This window comes from Anabas testudineus, chromosome 12 (assembly GCF_900324465.2).
Source record: "Anabas testudineus chromosome 12, fAnaTes1.2, whole genome shotgun sequence".
Lineage (NCBI taxonomy): Eukaryota > Metazoa > Chordata > Actinopteri > Anabantiformes > Anabantidae > Anabas > Anabas testudineus.
Window position 1 is genome coordinate 15843935 of NC_046621.1, and position 22599 is coordinate 15866533.

Below are 22599 nucleotides of genomic sequence, written 5' to 3' on the forward strand. Positions count from 1 at the left end.
ATCCTAACCATGCCTACGTTACATTTTATAATGATGTATCTTAGGGTCAGAATAACAACCTTGAATGGCTTTGTAACACAAGGTTGATTTTATGCTTTATTACCTTTCTCATGTCTTTCATATTTCTGTTTGTGCCAACAATAGCCAGACACCACTTCACGCTTTTGAAGTACTTACGCTCTAAGCTAGTTGTATTTTGGATCAAAACACCTCCCCCACAGCTTGGGTTAGGGTGAGGTGCTGTTTTGCTTCAGTACAGGGTTTACAAAGACTGAGGTCACACTGGTGAAACTGTACAAAAAACTACAAATGTGTTGTTTCCGATTGCAGAATCGGAAACTCAAGTATCACCTAATAATCCAGCCTCTTACTTTTTTATGTTTCTACGACCTTCACAAACCTCCTGAGTGAATATGCATAAGGCATCAAAAGCATAAAAGCACTTTTTTAATGCAGGAGATTGTCAAACAATGTAGAACCTCTACTGTTGAGTCTCCTGACTGTCCACTTTACAGTAGTGCAGTAGAAACAGACAACGCCTACTTTTTGGGCAGTTAACAGTTGAGCATAATCCAATGTGATCAGTTTGAAACATCACTATCATTATCATTTTCACAAGCTATTAACACCTGCAACTTTCTTTTGAGCTCTCATGCATTTCATGTCCTTTATATCCAGAGTCAGCAAGAGCAGGGGTCTAAGATGACCCCTCACAGTTTGCCTATGGAGTGGATTTGACAGAAAGCAGGGGGAGCCTTTAAGTGAAAGTCACAATGTCAGAGGTGCGAGGTACAACTGCAAGTATGTCTTGGAGGTTGGAAGAAGGTGACTTATTAAGAAGTCAATCAAATCAGTAGTGTGAATTCCAGTGACAGGCTAATTATCAAAGACTGCGGCATATCAGCAGCCTTGCCACTGAAGACAAAACTGAAGTTAGCAACACATGGCAGGACCTAGTGAGTGGTGAGAGTAGGTAGAGAAGGAAAGAGAGGTGTGATGGGCAGAAACTGAATGGGGAAGGTGAAATGGGCAAATGGGCAAATGGGAAATGGTTAATGCGGCTTTGATAGGTGCACTGGAAGGGCTGAAAGAGAGGGTTGAAAAGAAGTTAAAGACAATGAGAGATCTAATTTATGAATACTGTGTAAAACAGTTTGGAATAAGAGTAGGAAGTTTAGAGATGGAGAAAAACAGGGCATTAACATGCTACCTCAAATCTGGATTGGCAATTTCTAATAGAAAGAAATCTGAAAGTCTGATTGAAAAAGGAACCTGCTAGGGCACATTTAGCACTTTAACAAGGCACCATTTAGTAGGGAGGGAAATGGCATGTTAAATGTGAATAAGATCGAGCTACAGGCTTGCAAAAATAGGAGTGGGGAGTTAGGTCTACCTCTAGGTGTGCCCCCCATTGGGACAATAGATTTAAACTCCACTTGAAAAGGCATAGTTACAGAAGCCTACAGCCCCCAGGCTGTGTTTAACTCTGAAGTGTTGTGGTTTTTGTGGAAACTTTTTAAGGTAGCTTGGAGGAAGTAGCTATCGGTGGAGGCGGAGGATCATTGGACCAATTTTGTGAAGGCAGGTAGCACTCGTTAAGGTACTTTGCAGGCACAGGTCGACAAGCCTTTCAACAGCTCGGTGCAGAATACCTGCTTTGTCTGGATGCCAGCACACAAGCATGATCTGGCATCAAATGCAGCCAGTGAAAAAGGAAAGAAGAGCCTTGCATGTACTAGGATTGAGATGGCAGTCAGCAGTTGATACACCTGAAGTCTCAAATCATATACCAGGAGCATCTTCTTCCAACGTCAGACTCCTCCAGAGTTTCTGTTTTACAAGTGATATCATAAATTCCCTAGTGAATTGACTTAGACAATAGCTGACCTCATTCTTTGGACACATAATATTCCTGAACCTGGACCTGACCAAATGCAGCAACCCCAGATCATAGCACTGCCCCCACAGACTTAGATAGACACTAGACATGATGGGTGCATCACTTCACCCGCCTCTTTTCTCTATCACTCTGGAACAGTGTAAATCTGGACTCATCAGACCACATGACCTTCTTCCATTGTACAGTTCTTAACACAATTTTAGTAGTTTCATCAATCTCCTTAGATGTTTTCTTTGCTTGATTCATGCCAATGAGGAACAACATCCTTTTCACGACCACAGAATGTGTCTTCTGACATGGTTGTTTAGGAAATGTGCTCACTGCATCAGTTAGGGTTAAATAACTTGTTGCCAGCTGAAACATAATGATCCATTCAGTAATTATCCAATAGGAGGCTCCCACCTATTCCACAGGTGGTGACATTTTAATTTGGGCAGTGTATATTGAATTTGCTCTAAGACGAGGCTAGAATAACCTTGGAATTTTTTTCAAACAGTACACCAATTATATACACAATTTGAGTGGCACAGCTAATAAAAATTATCTCCTCTATGCAAAATTGAAGAATAGATTTAGTGTATTGAAAGTGAAAAATATTTTCATTGTGAAAGTTGACATTCTCCAGTCTACTGATTTTCAATATAATATATACATCTAATATGTGCAGTATTAGGTGATCAATGCTGTAGAAATAGAAAACATTTAATTAAATGTATTAATTCACCTTTTTACCAGTAAAGACACAGCCAATGTGCAGGTACAGTATGTGCACACTGTTCAGGGATCACAAGTGCTTTGTCAGTACAATGACTAAATAAATATGTAGGGCTTAATATGCAAGCTTATTATTTGAGTGGGAGGCACACAGCCTATTTAATTTGTTTTTGTTGTTCACTGCAGTTAGCGATTGAACTGAAGGTAGAGAAAACAACTGATACTTCAAACATGCAGGGGTATAATTGTAAAGGTGAAACATGGACCCGATTGATGCCATGTAGCGATTTGACTTTTCACAAGACAGATTTGTGTTTGTAGAATTAGCAGCTCATGCAAACATTGCACAAGAGCTGAACAGAATGATAGTTCGAGGGAGAACCTCACTGGGAAGCTCTTCTTGAGGTCCTTCGGATGCATTTTTCAGTTTGCATTTGCATCAGCAGTAGGAACACTGAAGTGATGTAAGCCAGCTGATGGTTGGAGAGCATTTACACATTCCTATTGATTTTTGTTCAGTTCATTGACTATTGTATAGCCAGTTACATGTACATCTTTAACTATCCCTTTAGTCAAACTGGCTATAACACATATATTTAAACCCTGACATTATTTTTTATTGTCCAAAATGAATTATAGCATGTATAACATATAAAAACACTAGCGTCAACAGAGCCAGCAGTAAATGACCACTCGGCTTGCTGAAATAAGACTGTTCTTCCCTGCAATGACGATGGACACTGACCTCTCAGGAGCCAAACTGCAGGCTGCTGAGATGACCAGTTTTTCACCTGGTCATCAGTTCTCCCAGTGCTAAAAATGCTGGATCAAGAGTCCAAACAGCCACCACATATTTGAAATCTAATGGGGGCTTTATCACATGAAAAAATATAAAAACTTAATAACGTTGCCTAACAACAGTCCTAACATGTAAATGATGACAGCTTCCAGCTTGGCTTTAACACGTCATGACCACTAGTTTGCATGTAGTACATTCTGGGGTACCCGGCTTCCCCAGCACACAGAAGTCAGCCCCCAGTCAGCCATGGAAACTCTGTGGCTGTTCTGTGTGTGATCAATCAACATTTGCTTAATGTCACTCACTGTTTCTATTGTGCTGCTCTAACACTACATTCACACTACATAAAAGCACCTCATGTTTAATCCTCTAGATTCTAAGCCTTATTTCTTGAGGGAAAATAAAATGTGTAAATGAAGACTTCACCGACTAAATCCAGAAATCTGGTGTTAAAGGCTCAAGTTTATCACATCCCCATGAGGTTTCTGTCACTTTCATCATGTCTAAAGTCCTCCAAAGTGCGAATATTCTGCCATGGCTTGCTTTGATGAGAAAGGTCAAGAACTTTTCAGGGATAACTTTATTCCTTTAACTGATTCTACGTTGAATATTTTTTAAACCCAAGGATAAAGGACAAATCTTACCTATATCGTGTGGTATTGTGCCATATGGTCCCTCGAAAATACGTCAAGGCCACACATTCACACTCACAGTGCAAGATGAACAATCAGCCTATAGAAAAAAAAAAAGTGTCAAAATGCGTTAAGAGCCCATTTTATACATAGTCATTATCTGTTGTTTGAGGTCAAATGCTATGTCCAATTACACGTTAGTGCTAAGGTATAGAAAATTGGATTAGACATACTAATATTTGATCTTTGTAACAACATGAATGTTATCCTACGTATTGTGACACTGTGAAACAAAGGCCAGGAGGAGCTATTAAATACAGTACATATTAGCTGTAAGCTAATCGTGCCACTAAGCTATGAAACCAGCGCCACTGTGATTTATAAAGAATTATGTGCTCCTCAAACAAAAGCATGTAAACATCTCCTTAAAGCACGGTGTAGGATGGAGGACAGATTAGATTGGCTTATGGAAAATGACTGAAACACACAACAGCGTGTGTTTGTGACATGATCTCAGCAACAACCGAACGCGCATTATTCGTCACTGTTCTTTTTCGTGCCTCTTATGTTCGCGGCCAGTCGTCCCTACAAGCGTTTTTTTTTTTGTTTTTTTTTTGCCTTTCTGAACACACAGTCACAGAGATGCATTGTTTGTTTGCTTTGCAAATGCGTGTGGGAGTGAGAGCGTGGGTGTGCATGTGTAGATGTCTGCGAATATGCTTGTGCTCCGCTTCAAAGTATGAGCAACTGAAAAGAACGTTTAATTTAAAAAGAGAAAAAAAAAAGTTTGCAAAGGAAGAGAAAGCATATGGTCCCTCCGAGTGATACGAGGATGCTGGGGAGGTAGCGGCCTTATTAAGAGAATAAATGACAAGGCTCTGCTTTTTTCCTTATACCACTCATAGTAAACATCTTCACATTGCAGTCACTGCATGTCCTTCGAGGTGTTTATGCTTCCTTGATGGTGCATTTGACCTCTCGTGCAACGACCACATGACACAATATTTCTAGATGATGCCGCCAGTGCAGTTCCTGTCCGCGCGTCTCTCCGGGGACTCATGACACACCTCTTTCGTCTCGGTTCAGAATGATTGCCTTGTCTTCCTACCGGCCCTCCTTTTCCATCCCTTGCGATTTGGCTGAAGATGTCAGCCTGATAAGTGCACCCCCCTCCTAACTGTGCTTTGATTTCTGGGGTGGATCCTGCCCATCACACCCTAAGAACGATGTAAACCTCCGTTTTTTTTGCGGCTGTGCTTGGCCTGTCAATCGCAAAGTGAACACAGAATGCACTCCACTCACCTTCGGGAATTTCCCTCTACTCAAACCTTTCCTGACTGGAATATTTAAGACAAAATCATCTGAGAAAGTGAATGGCGCTTGATGCTGATCACCTGAGATTTGCCCATTCATGAAGTCATCATTAGCTTTTAAGTCACAGCAGCCGAAGAATCCAAACATCACATTATTGACTCACTGTCATTAGCTGTCTTCATTCAAATTCTATTTAAAGACACTGCTGCCAGCAATAACCTGCTGTGGTGCGCATTCAAGCTAACAAAATGAGTGAGGGAATTGAGACTTTAAAAAGACACCAAGAGAGTGCAGTTTCATTATAACGACACTACAAGTCTATTAATAATATGCATAATGCATTTGAAATCTGTTGGTCCTGCTTTCTCTGTGACATGTTGCATTACTCCGATTCACAAGTGGTTCATTTACAAATATGAACGTAATCTACATGTTAAATCAGCTGCTTGTTAATATGATTGTATAAGGAGCTTCACAAGGCAAATCATTACATATATATAGTATACAAACACTCTAACAGCTATAATCACTCCTTCTATTTGCACTGGCTATGAAAAGATCTCTTCCTAATGGGGTTTAAAAGAAAATAATGCTGAAAAGCATTTCGTTAATGCACAGCATCCAGTAGTCAGGTCAAAATGAGCTACCTGCCTTAATGCAAATCAGCCTGCTACCACATGCAAAAACCAACTTAGCAAAATCTACAGTACAGTGTCTATCAATTACAATTTACGGAACATATATTCTCAAATTTCTTGCTGGATCCTACTCAGAAAAGCATTATATTAAATAAATAAATCCAATATTTCTTTCTTCCCCCATAACTTCACTTAGAAGAGTTGAGGGCTGTACTTTTTCCGAAAATACTACAAGCATTTTAATCAAAAGTTCTGCTCGTGTTAAACACACAATCAGACATCCCCTCTGATTAGCAAAGAAATTAGGAAACACACAGAGATACAGCATCCTGTATCCATTCCTGATCCCTTTTTATCATGATGAACATGGGCATGCAAGTAGATTGAGTCAGTCCTGCATTCAGTACGTCATCCTACATTCAATACGTGAACTATCATTGAACTAGATCACCGTGTGTCAAACAAAAGGTGCGGAAACAAAGGACAAATCAAAGGTGAGTATATAATGGGATTCTTAATAAAAGCTTGGGGCTGTGACTCGACATTAATATTCGTTTTTCTGTTTCATTCAGTTGGTTTCTTGTCATTATTGCTAGTGAGTGGGTGCCATTCTTTTTTTTTTTTTTTTAAAGTTCACTAAACTTTCACAAACATTTTTTTTATTCCATTTCACTCTGCTTTCTTTAACCTGCCAGTGCTAATGAATGCTGCTAATGAACAGCCTGATTAGATTATTCTGCTTCTATGTTGCACCAGTGCCAAAGCCACAACTCTAACACGACACTGAAACCGCTTTGGATATCAGTCAGAACAAAAATAAGCCAGAAATTCATTGAGGTCTGTATTTATACTTTTCAATTTGACTTACTTTACACCAAAGAGGCCACATCGCATGCTGCCACACACACTGCACATCATTCAGGTGGCTCAGCTTCAAAAACAGACACCTACTGTACAATGCACACAAACGCTCTTCCACAGCCCTCGTCAGACATTACATGCGTGTCATTTGTTGTTAGTGGGTATGAGGCAAGACACAAACTGGGATCTCAGTGACAAGCCAAGCCCCCCCACCCTCCCCAAAATGCAATAAGGTCCCACCGTTGCATCTCCTGTGGCGAAGTGTAATCACATTTTCCACAAGGGTGGCTCTAGTGCCCGTGAGAAAAGGGTTTATCAAATTCACACACATTGTCATTACGCAGTCCGTGTGGTTTCCCCTCCATATCTGCAGCCACTTCTGCTCAGCCTGTGTGGTTTAAAGAAGCTTTGAGGATAAGAAACACACACACACACACACACAGACACACGTTGTGCTCCGAGTCCTGTCGATAACGTACAGAAAGGCATTTCAAAGGGGACAGTGGTGTGTTCTGAATAGTGTTTGTTCAGCTTCTTTTTATTTCCATGTCTGAAAACACAGGAGATCTCCTGTAATCTGACTAATTCGGTACTGTTTCTCATGTCACTAACTGATTTTGTATTGCTTTGTAATAGTTATTACTGCTATTGAATACAATTATAGCTGAATAGCTGTTACTTTAGCTTCTACCAATGGTGTCTGTATTATATGTTCACTACTTTAGCTATTTGGAATTTCACTTCTGTAAAGTGGGAACACTTGCAAGAGATAAGTAATGAGAATAATAATCTACAGCCATGCGTAACAACAGCTCTCTTTTGAGGAGAATGTTCTTCTGTAAAATTAAACTTTATAGTTTGTCTGGACCTGATTAGAATGCCAGACACAGGTAAGTAAAGGTAAAAGGGTTTATGGTTACACAAAGAATGAATAATTGATGGAGTGGTTCTGGGATCTGTCTGTTCTGGAAGCTGACAGTAGAGATCTAAAGAAGAGAGCCAGGTGAGTATGGTAATTACAGAGACGGAGAACTGCTCTGTTTATTGACAACTTATGTTATATGTGAGTGTTTAAGGAGTGAGGAATTCAGGGAGATATGGTTCCAGAAGAGAAGATGGCAGAACCCAGGAGGACTCTAGGAACTGAGGAGTCTGAGATGGCAAGAAGGTGGACGCTGGTTTGGCTTTCTCCACGTGATAGCAGGATGCCGCGGGAGAGGAAGTAGCAGGCAGAGCGAGGAAAACATAAAGTATATCATATACGCATATCACCAGAATAAGTCCCAAAAAACACTGTTGTGATGAAGCCTCCGTCATTTTTGTGCACAACATACGTGGGGGGCACGCTTCTACACATGTACGGCAGCAACATTACATTTTTTAATATGAAGTAAGTTGCTAGGGCGTGGATGGTGTCGATGACAAAAGTGTGATGCACATGACTGATACACTTTCAGTAAATGAGACACATCAGTTGATTCTGGCACATTGTGTGGTGTTCACAACTAATTACAACTGAATCCAGTGATTCTGTACTAAGCCAAAACACTTAAGTATGGAGAGACTGAGCATGAGTCTGCACGACGTTTAGTGGCCGGGTATTGTGTGTGTGTGTGTGTGTGTGTGTGTGTGTGTGTGTGTGAGGATTCTAATGTACCTTTTAATTTGTGAATGGGGCATGGTAACTGAGCAGTTCAGTTTGTTAAACATGAATTGTAGCTGCACAGGGGGAAGCAAAGGTTTGGTCTGTGTAGTCTTGGTTGACACATAAAAGCGAAAACCTTTCAATAACTGATTAGAGAAAGCTAACAAGTGAAGATATTTCTATACTGTGCCCGAGAGCTCACTGACAATGGGTTTTATGTTGGGCTATAAATCCACGCTATCTATTGTTTATCCATTATAGCTCTCAAAGTGGGCTAAGAAGTTCATTGGCCTGCTTAGAACCACAAACTATGTCATCCATGACGTCTGAGCAGTACAGGAGAACAAGTATGTTTACTCCAGTTTGGATGGCACAGGCAGACTGGCCATCTGGAGTCTTCTTTCACTGGGAGGTTGGTGGACGTGTGGGCCAGCAGCGAGACAAGCAAAGTTTGAAAAAGTGATTTTGGCTGCAGTACTGTGTAGTTGTAGTCTTTCTACCCAGAGGTGACGTTTTTTTTGGTACCTGAGCAAATGTAAACAAAAGTAGATGAAAAAACATAGTGTAAAGTAAGAAATACATAAGTAAGAGCTGAGAACATGAGCTGGTGCTGTGCCCAATGCCACAAACTGATTCATTGATTTGGCAGGATAACAACGTTTCCCCTAATATCAATACAACAAGCTGTATATTCTCATCACTTAGTCCAAGTGCTCTGTTCTCCTGCCTGTAGGATTTATCCCCTCCTAGGGAAAGATAAGCCAACGAACAGCCAGAGCCTTAACACGTTTAAAACAGAGAAGCAGTCAGCTGTCTGGAGCAGTCAGAGTCCTGCTCAATAAAGGATGACTAACCACAAGCAGTCAAAGTGAAGATGTGAAAAGTTCACCTTTTATTATTATGGTCTGTCTGAACATAGCAGCAGTGAACTCATTGGGAATTACTAAGTCTGGACTTAATCAGAGGCATTACATTTCAGGTTGTCCGTCCACCGTCTGTACATCTGCCTGTCCCATTCCCATGATCTCAATATCTCTGGAACGTCTTGAGTGCGAACATCCACTTGGCTGCAGGGATGAACGCACTGGATTTTGATGGTCAAAGGTGAAAGGTCAAGGCCACTGTGACTTTATAGCTATCTAATTTCTGTGAATGTGATATCTCAGGAACATTTTGGCATAAATATCTACTTGGATTCAAAGTTGAACTGATTAGATTAGAACAAATAGCGTAAAGTAGTCACAGGTCACTGTGACCTCACATCTATCTCATTCTTATCAACACGGTATCTGGCACCAACATCCAGCTCCATAGACATGCACGTGAATTGGTAACAACAGGTCATACAACACACCCACTGCACTGCAGACCTTTTCTTATTTATCTATCAGGTTATTGATGTGATAATGGAACATGGCCCAAAAATCATCCTCAATCATCCTCCACCTATGATCTGGTGGAGGAGGTGGACGCCCTTGGCATGGCCAAACTATAACAACATCTTTGTGCTAGAAGACGACAGCTCAAGTCGCAGGAAGGGGAAAACCCTATTCCTCGCAGAAGTACTTACAGAACAAATTCATTAGTCTGTCACCTTCTGTTATGTTTCTGGGCGTACAGCCGATTCCAAGACAGCTCTGTGTTTTCATTTGTGGGGAATGTGTCTAGTCTATGTTTAAAATACTCACTGTGATTTTGTAGTGGGTACATGCTGGGAAAATGACAGAATGAGGCATGCTGAAAAAGAAGCAGCATGAACGTGTGTCTGTTTGGTGATTGTGTTTTTTGGGTGAGCACACATGCTTTGTTGCCTCGCCTTGCTTTTACAGCATGAATATAGAAAAGTACTGGTGCATATTACGTTATACTGTGTATTGAGTTTTAATAGAAATCCTCCCATACGTATCATGGAAGATTGATATTGGGGGTTATGCTATTCTCATTGCCACTAGGCTGACGGGGGTATAATATTAAAGATTTTCTTTATTACCAGTAATGTAGATGTGACATTTATGGGGAAGTGATAGTGGAAACCATTATTGCCAAATATTACCAAAAATTGCAGACATATTGAATTTTAGGACAGGCTTTTGCAGCATGGAGGGTTTCAAATATAAAAAACGCACAATATTAACATGTAAAATGATCTTATTTGGAACTAAGCAACTATTATGGTTATAATTTATACAGTTCTGTCTTAGAGAAGAAAATGTTATTTTAATTAAACTATAAAACAATATATAACTATATGAGCCTCTTGGTAACCAAATGTTTACTGTCCACCGTGTAACCACAACTTCCAAGGTTCAGTTCTAGCGGTGGATGCTCGTTGCATGGCATACTCCCTTTGTTTTGTCCTGTTAGAGCCCTCACTGTCAAATATAGGCAAAAACCATAAAGAATAAACATCCTAAAATAGCAAAAATTAACAGAAACAAGAAGGTTTCTAGGCAACAAAGATGAGATGCTACATTTACTGCATTGTGTGTGAAAAGAAGAAACAGTCGAGTAACATATAGCTGTTATCACGCCCGCCACCCCTGGTTCTTATGTCTAATACAGTGTCAAACATTTAAACCTCCCCTCACTACGACACACACACACACACACACAGTCCCATCCCCTTTCTCGAATAATAAAAAAAAAACCCTCCTTTTTAAAAGTCACTTAGAAATAGGACAGCCCATCAATCAGAGCATGTTTCTGATAAAGAGCCAAAGCTGCTCAACTTTGTGATTCAGTTTCTCAGCAGATGATCTGTATCCTTCAAACCCATCTTCCTGTGCCTGTCAGTGGAGCTTTAGCACCGCTTGTCACAGGAAGTTATACGACTGGATGGGCGTGCTGTATCGCCAGGATTTTCAGATGCAGGTCGGCCCTGACAACGCAGCTTCCAATTGGTCTCAGTTGTTTCCAAGATGAATCAGAAAGGCTTTTAATAAGGAAATCCGAAGAGCTCATGGGCTGCACGGATAACTTCAAAGGGAGGTTAATATAGATCCCCTGAGCATTTGCCTCTGTGCTGCAACCTTTATAAAAGCTGAAGAATGGACAGAATTATACTGTGAAGAAAACTCACTTTTCCAGGCTATAAAAAGTATATTTGTTTCTTCACTCATGCTACCTCAGGGCGAGTTTGATATAGGAATACTGCAATAAGACAAAACATAAAGAATAACAGCAACAAATGCAGAGATGTATGCTGCCCCGAGGCCCCGAGCTGAGGTATAAAACGCTGCATGCACACATGATATTATAACTATCCCTTCGACTTGTATTGATCCTGACAGGCTTACAAAGATATATTAACCTGAATCCAGAAACAGCCACTTCAGCTCCAGTGCAGGTAAATACATGGAATGCTTAAGGTTAGCTTTACTGTTGAAAGGTCACACTGATATAAGGATCCATGCAATTTTCAAGAGCCGCCTTTGCCCCGCGTTATCTCGTCCCGCAACTGACAGAGACATCAAAAACCCTGACACGTACTCCATGATATTGAGCGGCGAAACAAATTCATGACATCTGCACATGCTACCAAAGATGAAAGCCACAAGTCTGGTACAAGGCATGCAGGGATAAATGTACAGTAATGAGAGCCTTGGGGTCTGACTTAATGAGACGGATTAGTGAACCATGATAGGGCTCTCTTGCGGGGCTGTAAAAGGGGCGGTGAGTTTGGTAGTGGCGAGGGCTAAATGGATGAGCAATTTGTCAGGTAGAGGACGGCCTAACCTCAGCTCCCAGGAAACTCCTAAATGAGGCAGAGGGAGTGCAGACCAACAGATGAAGCCAGATTGTAAAAGCTGACAAGTGCAATCAATAGATTGCACGCTGATATTAACCTCTATCATCTTTTTTTGATATCCTGCTGCGACGGGACAGAGGAGGAAGGCAATTCTCAGCCTCAAGAAAAGTGATATGTCTCCTTACTGCAAAAGCTACATTTTTCAGCCCAAACATTATGTGACCTCAGAGCACTGCATGAATCTATCTCTAGTTAATTACTTAAATTGCCAATAATGTGCCACCAAGAGGCGTTTTATTACTTCACTGTTCCCATCCTAGCAGATGGGACAGATGGGTGCAGATAGATTTTTGGAGACATACTTCTGTTTTAAAGTCCAATAATAATGTCATGTTTGTCTTGTTTATGCCTTTCGTTCGCCACTTTGAGGGCCGTCTAAGCACTGCTCTCATGTGGTGTATTTTGCACCACAGCAGGATAATTTCGATCATTTAGGACTGCTAGCCCCTTTATCGAATTTGAGACTTTCCCGCATCGCGTCATCAAATGCTACATTTCTGCTTACAAATGTCCAGGTCACAGCAGAAAGTGGAACAGCAAGCTGTCTTTCTATAAAAACAATGGCACACGTTTGGTGACATGGATTACATGCTAACTAGACAACAATTAACTAATGGACTACAATTACACACAACACAACACAACACAACACAACACAAGTGTGTCTGTGGAGTACAGCACCACCACTAAATTTGACCTCATTACTAAAACAGTGCAGTGTAATTAAACTGACACCTCTATGACAGTGCTATGGCACAACAGCTTTATTGGATTACACCGTACAGGTGTACCTCATAAAGCAAGTGTATGCACTTTCATCTCTGACTGGTTGTCTTAAGTTTTAATAGAGAGCCAAAGACAATGTCACGTCTGGGCCAGTCTTCATTCAAAATCTGCAAATTATTATAATCCCCTTCTTTGATCATTCTTTCTGAAAAATCTAAACGTGTTTCTTTTTCAGATCTTTTTCAATTTTCTATTAGACGCTAAAAGCTTTGTGAGTTTTAAAAAAGATAATGACTGAACACCCCTGATCCAGTTGATCAGCAGTGAGTAGGGCAGATATGGTTGGAAAACAAACAGGGCAGAGGGGACCTGACGACTGAGTCTAGGAACCACTGGTCTACACTGTTCAGTCCAGGAGTTGCTATCAGCTGGTCTGACGTTTAGCTCCAAAAGTATCTAGGGCACTTGGGAAATGGTGTTCTTCCTCTACAGGGTTAAATATTGCATAAAAAACAATGTTAGATCTCTTTTCAAAAACCCACTGAACTTAGTATGGACGGTACAGCAAGGGAGAGACTGAATGTGTGTCCCTTAGCTATGCATGTAAGCAATTATTAGTCTAGGTGCTTGATGTTGCCACATTCCTGGAAACATATCTAAGCTACAGATGAAAACAAACATCCTTCCAGAAGCCTCGGAGATGAGTCTTAGTTTCAGTTTTTTTTATTTATTTTTAACTGTCTCATCACTGATGCTGATGACTGTGAGGTTGTTGATGAGGAAGTCTGTGCATACACCAGTTTCCTCGATCTAGATTCTCTAAATCGTTTGCTTTAGTCTTACTGCAGTTTGGTGTGTCTGACATTCTTGGAAGCAATTTTAGTTTTCAGAAGAGCTTTCCATCAGTCCCAGAGAAGAGGAAAAACACCATAGGCACGCCCAACGCGTCGCTGACGTTTTTGAAAACCAACCGCATTTGCTTGGCAGATTGCAGTTTATCTCCTCCTTAACCATCCCAATCATTGTAGCCTAGTTTTTTTTTTCAGCAGTGTGGCACCTCCTTGCCATCACTTACCTGAACTCCTTATCTTTGTTACTCCCCCGAAAAGCAAAATTGAAACAAGTACGGATTAACTCAATGTCACAGCAGCTTTGTCCCTGGGATAATGGGGGACGATGAACTCTGCGGTGACAGCAGTAAATGATGCCAATTTTCTCAAAGAGAGAAAATGATAGAACGAGAAAGGAAGACAACAGTTTGGGGAGATCGCTTAAGACTATAATCCAACTTTATAAATCGCCACGCTCTGGGTTTTGCTGAGGGTTTGTCTTGTTAAAGTGATTTATATCACCCGATCATTGCGGTGAACGCAGCATGAATTCTGAATGAAGAAATATGACAGCGTGGTTTTACGACGGTTAGGTGAACAACGGCACAGTGGTGTGAAAAAAACACCCTGATGTGTTTTGTCTTAGGGGAATAAAACATTTGTTGGCCAGTTGTTCTATAAAGTATGAAGACACTGTTCATCCGTGCATCCTCTGTAAACCATGTCCAGGTGTAAATCTACTGTAGTAATACATCATCCGGAAACATCATCTGGGAAATGCTTTATGCTCAGCACACTGTCCACAACTATAAAGGTGTCTAGTTATTTTTATATATTCTGAGTTAGTACTGTTTATAACTGCCAGACTTACATCATTAACTCAAGCTTTGCAGCTGCTGTCGACCCTCAGAGCTTTTAACTAACTGCTGATATAATTGAATATTCTAAGTGAAACCTGGTTTGATTAATACAACTAATGATGTACACATGCACTCAGCTAAGCAGTATACAACAATATCATACAGAACTCTTATTGCCGCACAGAATGTAAAGTGTGTCGGGCCAGAGTGAGATTTGAAAAAGAGAGCCGAGCTTCAAAGTTTCATGGCAGCATTATTATTCATTTCGAGTTGTGTCTCAGGGCACCTGATGAATTTAGGTCCAGTACCCACTCTTTTAGCTCTGTTGTACTCAGGCTTTTTAAGCTGTGTGAGACAGTCTTCCACAGGAAGATCGTGTCTGTCTGCTGTTTGCTGCTGAGCGAGCAGGTGGAGATTAGCAGTAGGTTGTTAGAGCACTTTCAATTATCGCTGCTGCCTGCTATGATTGGGGAATAAAGGAGGTGAGGAATAATTAAGGTGAACTATATCTGTAAAGTTGCAGGGCTGAACAGTGAGCTGAAACCCACTGTAATGCCCCGTGATGCTGGGAGGAGCGGAGGACCACTACACTGCTTTGGTTGTTAGAGGTGATGTAAAATGAATAAATAAAAAAAAAGGCATAAAGGCCTGCAGACTGAAGTCGATCAGATGATTCCTTTTATTAAATTCAAACTGTCACGGAGGGAAATGCACGGACATATCAGCTACGCCCGCTTGTGTGACTGCACACTGAAGAGGACAAGCTACAAAGTGCATGTGGCAAGTGTCAAAGACCTAACAGGTATGTAAGGATTTGTAATGGCATGACTTGAAAAAGCATTGTGAACAGTCTGCTGCACATAGTATCTGAGATTATGACATGTGAATGTGCACATGTCAACAGGAGTGGATAATCCTCTTTTCAAACCAGGTGGTACTCACAATAATAGGATGAGTTGTTTGGTCAGGTCAGCTATCCAAACACATATTGATTCATGCCAAGAAAGAGGGGTCCAGTTCTTGGTAGTTGTCCCACGTGTCTCTGTTGGATCTCTCAGATCACCTAAAACAGGAAGAGACCACAATATAACGCCCAGACCAGTGAAAGGAAGTAGTGGGTGATGGTTGGGTTTACATCAAGAACCTGCGAGCTGCTGAGTTCTATGAACAAAACAAATCATAGGAAGATGGATTTTTCTATCATGGGTGATTTTGAATGCTGTCGATTTTCTGCAAAACAAACTTTGGATTTTTGCAATTTCAAGGTATTAAACACAGAAAGATGTGAAGCTTCAAAATAAAAAAAACGTTCATTTATTTGGCCGGCGATGAGACGTACAGTAGCACCTGAATCACATGATCGGCCGTGACCACAGCGGGATTGAAACATCAAACATTCAAACTGCACTTTAGAGTGCGGGAGAGAGCAGCGAGCAACATCGTTTTGGATTTGAGTTTGCTAATTACACCCTTCTGAGCCTTTGATTTCAGTCTGTAGAATTTAAGGACGGGTGCGTCTGTTTGCACAGAACTATAAAGACAAGGACGTGAGGGTCAGATAGCGACTGATCTGTTCCGTGATGTTTTAAGACAAGGATTCAAAGGAGCCCGCTGACAACATCTTGAAAAGAGGAAATAGCCGGTGTCTATTATTACAGCATTAATACGTCTCTTCATTAAAATTCTGCGACCATGTCAGAGCACATGTCCTCCCACAATCCACTGCTGCTGCTCATCCTAATGGGAGAAGATAAAAGCAAGAGAGAGTGAGAGAAAGGTAGCCACAAGGATTCATAATGTTTATTTTGGTTAAAAAAAAAAAAAAAAAAAAGTGTTCTGGCTCCAGGCTGCAGCAGCCGAAGTGAATAAACAAAAGCAGATTTCAAGTCTCAAGGCAATTAGTGCTCTCTTTACTGAACAATCCATCTCTCTGCTCAAACAAGGCTCTTCTTACGTTCTGCGTCTGCCAGGCGTCCATCTTTGCCAAGTCAGATCATCGGGGCAGAACGCTAAGTGACACAAAATCCCACTTGGCTGAAAGAGAGGGAGCTGCGCTCAGTGGCAATGGACACGAGACGCCAAATTAAAGGGTGTCAGTGTCATACTGAAGAAGAACTGCTGTGTCACAGTGGTCTAGCATAACAAAAAAAATGGCTTGCAGACTGCTCGACCCCTGACAATGACCATTCTTTCCACTTCCTCCACTAAAAGTCGCCTGTAGCTCCCAAAGATGTGCATTCCAACGGTGTCCAGGACTTTCTCTTAGAGGCAATAGTGGTTCCAGTGAATTTGCACAAAAAGTGAATTATGCCTCAATGACATTGCTGGTTTCAACCTCGTCACATGACAAGAAAACACAATGTCTCGGGGAGCACAACTTGTCTTCGTAACCCTGTTCGTCTCATTCGAATTTGAAAACTCCATTTCCAGATATGTCCCGCACATTCCGATGAGGGACAGTTTGTGCTCAGCTGTATCTGGTTCAGTCTTTCACAAAGAAAAACATGAAAGTTACAATGAGCTGTATGTTTCAATGATGGCTGAAGAATAGTACATCCTCTTTTTAAGAGCTGGATACAATCTAAAAAGTCAACACAAACATTTTTTTCCCCTTTATGTGTCGTAAATACTATGCAGAAATATGGATTAGTCTGCATAAACAGCCGCTTTTGCACATGTGGTGATGACAACACGTATTTCTCAAAGACACAAGTTCAATCTGAGTTTAAATCCTGCTTACGAGCTTCTTGGTTGTTTTGGGTCCTTTCACAGCTGAGATAAAGGTCATCAATGATTACAACACCCTACCGAGAGATATATTTTGTTTTGCAAAGGTTGAACTAACCCCAAAAGGCAGCTGAGCACAAACTGTTGATCACAGACTAGCACAGTTCAACACGAGGAACTGAACTTTATACATTTAAATTAGATGTATAGTTTTAAAATGACAAAAAGGAGACAGATTTTATTTCATTTTTCTGCTTATGTCACAGTGACAAGCTGTAGAATATCCTCCCCAAATCCCAATGACAAGCTCTTTCTGTAGTGTGGGGTGTTACAAAGCCACAGAGATTTCCAGACTTGCTTGGTTGCAGCGCTTATGTGTTGCCAAATACACCTCTGCTTTGACTCTGGCAACACAATGTACTTAATGAGATTGCAGAGCCTGCTAGGAGTGTTCTCCACCTCTGCAGCCTGAGCGCCTATACTGCCGCGTGGTGGGCTCGACATTGTTTGAGCGCAAACAGCCATGAAGCTGTAAAAGTTCAACCGAAATTCAGAGAGTTACAATTTCACGCTGAGTGACTGAGACACTGCAGTTGTCATACGTGTCACGTAGGTCATCAACAGTTGTCACTCCAGATTACAGTTGATGTAACACGGTGAAACACGGCACGGCAGAAGTTGTTGCTCTGTATGCAAACGCTGTGTTCCTGGTTCATTTCTCAGCTCACAGCAGTTGTGCTCAATATACAGCAATCATGTCTCAATGCTATGCGTATTTATTCGATATTACAGTAATTATTTCATGATTACTTAAATAAGTTATCAGAAATACTAGATAAATAAAATCATGGTTTTTACAGATTAAATTGATTATTAAAACTCATATTAAAATATTACATAGACTCCATCTGTTTATATGCTTCTGCACGAGCAGAAATCATAGCCGGATGTTTTCAGGGCTTGGATCTTCCAATTTGGAAACATACAGCATTTTAGAGTGGTTGACTCTAACTTACAGTATATTGAGCGTTTTAGTCCACTTGGACTCACATCAGTCCTCAAAGAGGTCGCTGTGACCTCACGTCTGTCCCATTCCTGTTAAAGTAATATCAGGAACACCTGGAGGGAACTACCTCATTACATGTGGCACAAACATCCACATGAATCAGTGGATGAACTGCTCAGAATATGACTCATTCTAGTTTTATCACAAAACCATTTGAAAAAGATATAGTGTGCATTTCACATAGGAGGCTTTCAATGCATAAGCCCTCAAGTGCCACAGAAGAAAATGAAGTGGGTGGTCACTCCAAAGTGTCAAAGTCTAAATCTATAGTGTTTAAGCTTCACCCTTAGTGATTACTGACGGTTAAATGTGACCAGGGTTTCACAGCCAACATCACTTCTGCCAGGACCTGAATTCTATTCTACAAGAAAACAGCGTAGGCACAACAGAATTTTGCAGAGACACTCTGAATAACACTTGTTATTGGCGATAAAATACTGTTCACCAGACGCAGATGTGTACATAGACATGTCTACAATGCGTCAATTAGGTTTCCATATGCGATAAGACACAGTAAACACACACTTCATACTGATCCAAATGTAAACTCTCATTACCTTCAGGGGAGATCAAGTCTGTTTTGAGAATGAATACTTTACACATTGCAAACGTGTTACTGTTGGTGTTCTGGGACAATGTTTGGCCGGATACCATAAGCAACATGTTCACCATTTCTTGCACTAGCACACACCAAACAGAAATAATAAAATGCTGTTAGGAGATCCAGGTGCGTAGTATAATGTGACTGTATGAATATATGGCTTTTGAAGCAAAATGCCTCGTTTGGGCTCCTCCCTGTGCTTCTTTTCGAAAGGACATTGACGTTTTAATTAACCGCACTCCAATTTAAAGTGATTCCCTTTTAGAGGCATTTGAAAAATTGTTGTTTTTAAAGATTATAATTACATTGCTCATCATTATTGGAGATTCTGCTCTTGTCACTGCACTGCATTCAAACAGTGCTGCCTAATTTATTTATTCTTTACTCAGCTTATCTGTCCTCTATTTATTTAATTGGATTTTTAAAACCAAATATGTTATTAGAAGTATTCTACAAGTCATTGTAGCACCTCTACGAGGCTGTAACCTTTGCTAATTAACTAACACAAAAGTGTGAACGTTAATAGTTTTGCAGGTATAAAAAAGTAGTGGCCACAGATACTTTAAATTAATGACAGCCCTGTTTGTTATTTTGAGGTGTCTGTTTCGATCACATGTACAACAGAGCCTGCGCTATCTCAACCTTTAGTCCCAAATTTTGGTGAAGCTTTAAAATCAGTGGCTTCCACGCATTCCGCAAAGGTTACGTGCAAACCGAAAAAGGACCACAGAAGACGCAGAGCACTTTTCTCCCAGGCTGGGTTGTACTACCCATGACTACTAAATTGACTTGGACATGTAAAATCCTGGGAGTTCCTCTTTAATCTAACAGAGAGAAAGTTCACACAGTGAGTCAAAGGGCTCCTTGTTAGTCAGCGATACACTTGTACAACTTGATGTTCGAGGAGGGAGCAGATCCATAAGTACTAAAAGTTTACATCGACTTTATCTTGCCTTTCACAACTCTTTCCTACCATTATTACCACCTAGATCTGGATTATCAAAGAGCAGGTGCACTGTCCTCCCCAATCATATCCAATCTCTGTCTGCAAACACACCTGTCATAATAACATGACAGCTTACGGAGCATACCATGACATTATCTATCTAGGGCGATTTGCACATCACCTGAGCTGCAAATGAGGTATCTCAAAGACGGAAAGTCAGAGAAAATGCTACGCACGTCCCTCTGTCGGCAGTGTTTTGATCCAACCGCTGGGTGGTTGGACTGGGGCTGTCCCTTTGAATGCTAATAAATGATGTCTTCAAAGAAGAAACGCACCCTAAAGTCACCTTTCACTATTGGGTCGACTTCACACAGAGAGTTACAGTGTGCATCACATCAAAGTTGTGGCCTCATGCAAGAAGAATATTTTGCACAATAGAAAAGTATTCTGGTAGCTCAGCGAGTCATCCTGCAAATGTTGACCTGCAGCTCAGCTGGTTTGAACTGAACATCCTGTTATGAATTTGCACAAAAGCAGAAATGTCTTCACAGTGCAAACTTTAGCAACGTCGCTGAACACTCTAAGACACAGAGCTCTGCTCTGGCTTTACTTCATCTCTACACTTTAATCATACATTCACTGACACGTTGTCTCACCCACTTAAAATTGCTATTTTCCCAGTGCCAATGATTCAATAGTGTCGTACATTTTTTAATAACATAAGTAAATGACTTCTCTCACTCCTTCCAGGTGTATGCACAGACTTTGTGCTTTATTGAAACTGTATAATAATCTGCTGTATGGTCTGTGACTGGATTGACAGCACCGCACATCATTAAACAGGACTTCTTAAACCTCCTCAGTGAACCTACTGTCTGTTTACAACAGACAGTAACAGCTCTTTGTGGGGGAGGTGAACCTTGCTGGCTCTACAGTATGTTTGGTTCTGCAGCGTGAGTGACACAGCTTGTGGACTGCTTCAGTGGCCCTTGGCTACATGCACAGACCACAAGCCAATTAATCATTATCATAGTGCTTAACAATGGCGACCAGCCTCGCTGCAAGTGAGTTGGGTAGGTGTGCTGTAAAGCAGCTTGTGTGGCAGGTTGGAATGCAAACAATGTTGTGGTGGACAGAGGTCAGCATGGGAGAAATTGAATGTTGGCCATGATCATTAGAAAACACAGCGCACCGCAGTTTGCTGTGTCCGGGGCTCTGTAGCCACAGACCAGTCAGAATGCCCGTACCTGATGCTTTAATTGTGAGACTGATCAGTGCAAGTGATGACTACAAATCTCTAAAGACTAACATTTTCACTCAAGGTCTGCTGGGATGGGAGCAGAGCACATGCATGTTTCAAATATTGAATGTATTTATGTTTGTATTAATCTGCTCCTGTATAATAAAGTGGTCACTGTGACAAATGACAAATAGGCAGCTTTATGAGTTAAATAAATATGACTCTGGCAGGTGTGGCACCAGCGACCACTGCTCTGGCCCTGCCCCTGCATTTTATTACAATGTTTTACTTCCTGCTCATGCAGACAAGTCCGGAGTGTATGAGACGTGAGACTGGGTCAGCAGTTCATGTTTAAACATGGCAATGTAGGATTTCAGCCAAGACAACACTAAGGTGGTTTCGGAAATATTCTCTGACTGTTCCTAAGCTCCAAACTCCACAGATCCACATCAGCGCAGACACCTAGCGATGGCAGTTCACACGCGATTCCCATCCAAACTGACAAAGCTTAGAGGATCCACCAGAAAGAATGGGATAAACTGTATAAATAAATCCAGGTGTAAGAAGCTTGTGAGGACTTACACAAGGACACTCAAAGATGTAACTGCTTCTACACAGTACTGACTTGAGGGTCTGAGCAGTTTGGTAAATGGGACGTGTCAGTTTTTCATTTTAATACATCTGGAGGCATTTTCTCTTATGGGACAGTGAGGGAGAGTGGGAAAATGTTATTTTATCAATTTTAAAATTCCATCTGCGCTACAACAAAGTGTGCAACAAAGTGAAGAGGTCTTAATAACTTCTACAGCACAATTGCTTCAGAAATTATTCAGAGCCCTTGTCTGAATAATTTTGGAGCACAGTGTTTAACACCAAAACAGAGTGATGCAGAGATGACTTGCTGTATTTATAGTCTCATTTGCATGCAAGATATATGACAAAGCTGCATAGAGTAATTGACTGTGTAAGTTGAGCCCTCCAGTGTCGTATACAAGCTAGAATATTTTAGCTGATGACAAGGGGAGGGGGTGGGGGAGGGGGGGGGGTATTATGTATGCAACGGTGGTGACACGTTTTAAGTTCCAAAATTCTTTGTTGTAAAATCTGTTTCAGGAGGCTACTGAGTTGAGACTTACATAAAGAGCGTGAGCCTCAAGCTCATGTTTGTCTCCTGTCAGGTTGTAATGTGCCTGCTTCTGGATGCAGTATGTAAATGGTAAACTGGATTACATTCCAAAACCGACTTCCAAAACAAGCTTAATATGACATTGTGTTATCTCCCATCATGCAGC

The 22599-nt window shown here is 41.1% G+C and overlaps 1 protein-coding gene across 1 annotated transcript in view; it reads right to left on the reverse strand.

Moving 5' to 3' along the window:
- Nucleotides 1-15792, reverse strand: part of LOC113159276 (leucine-rich repeat and fibronectin type-III domain-containing protein 2) — a 43886-nt gene extending 28094 nt beyond the window's left edge. Inside the window, exons 1-2 of the mRNA XM_026355890.1 lie at nt 15670-15792; nt 4058-4145 (exon numbers count right to left, since the gene is read on the reverse strand). The gene's annotated coding sequence lies outside the window, so the exon portion shown is untranslated. The remainder of the gene's footprint in view (nt 1-4057; nt 4146-15669) is intronic.
- Between the last annotated feature and the right edge of the window lie 6807 nt (nt 15793-22599).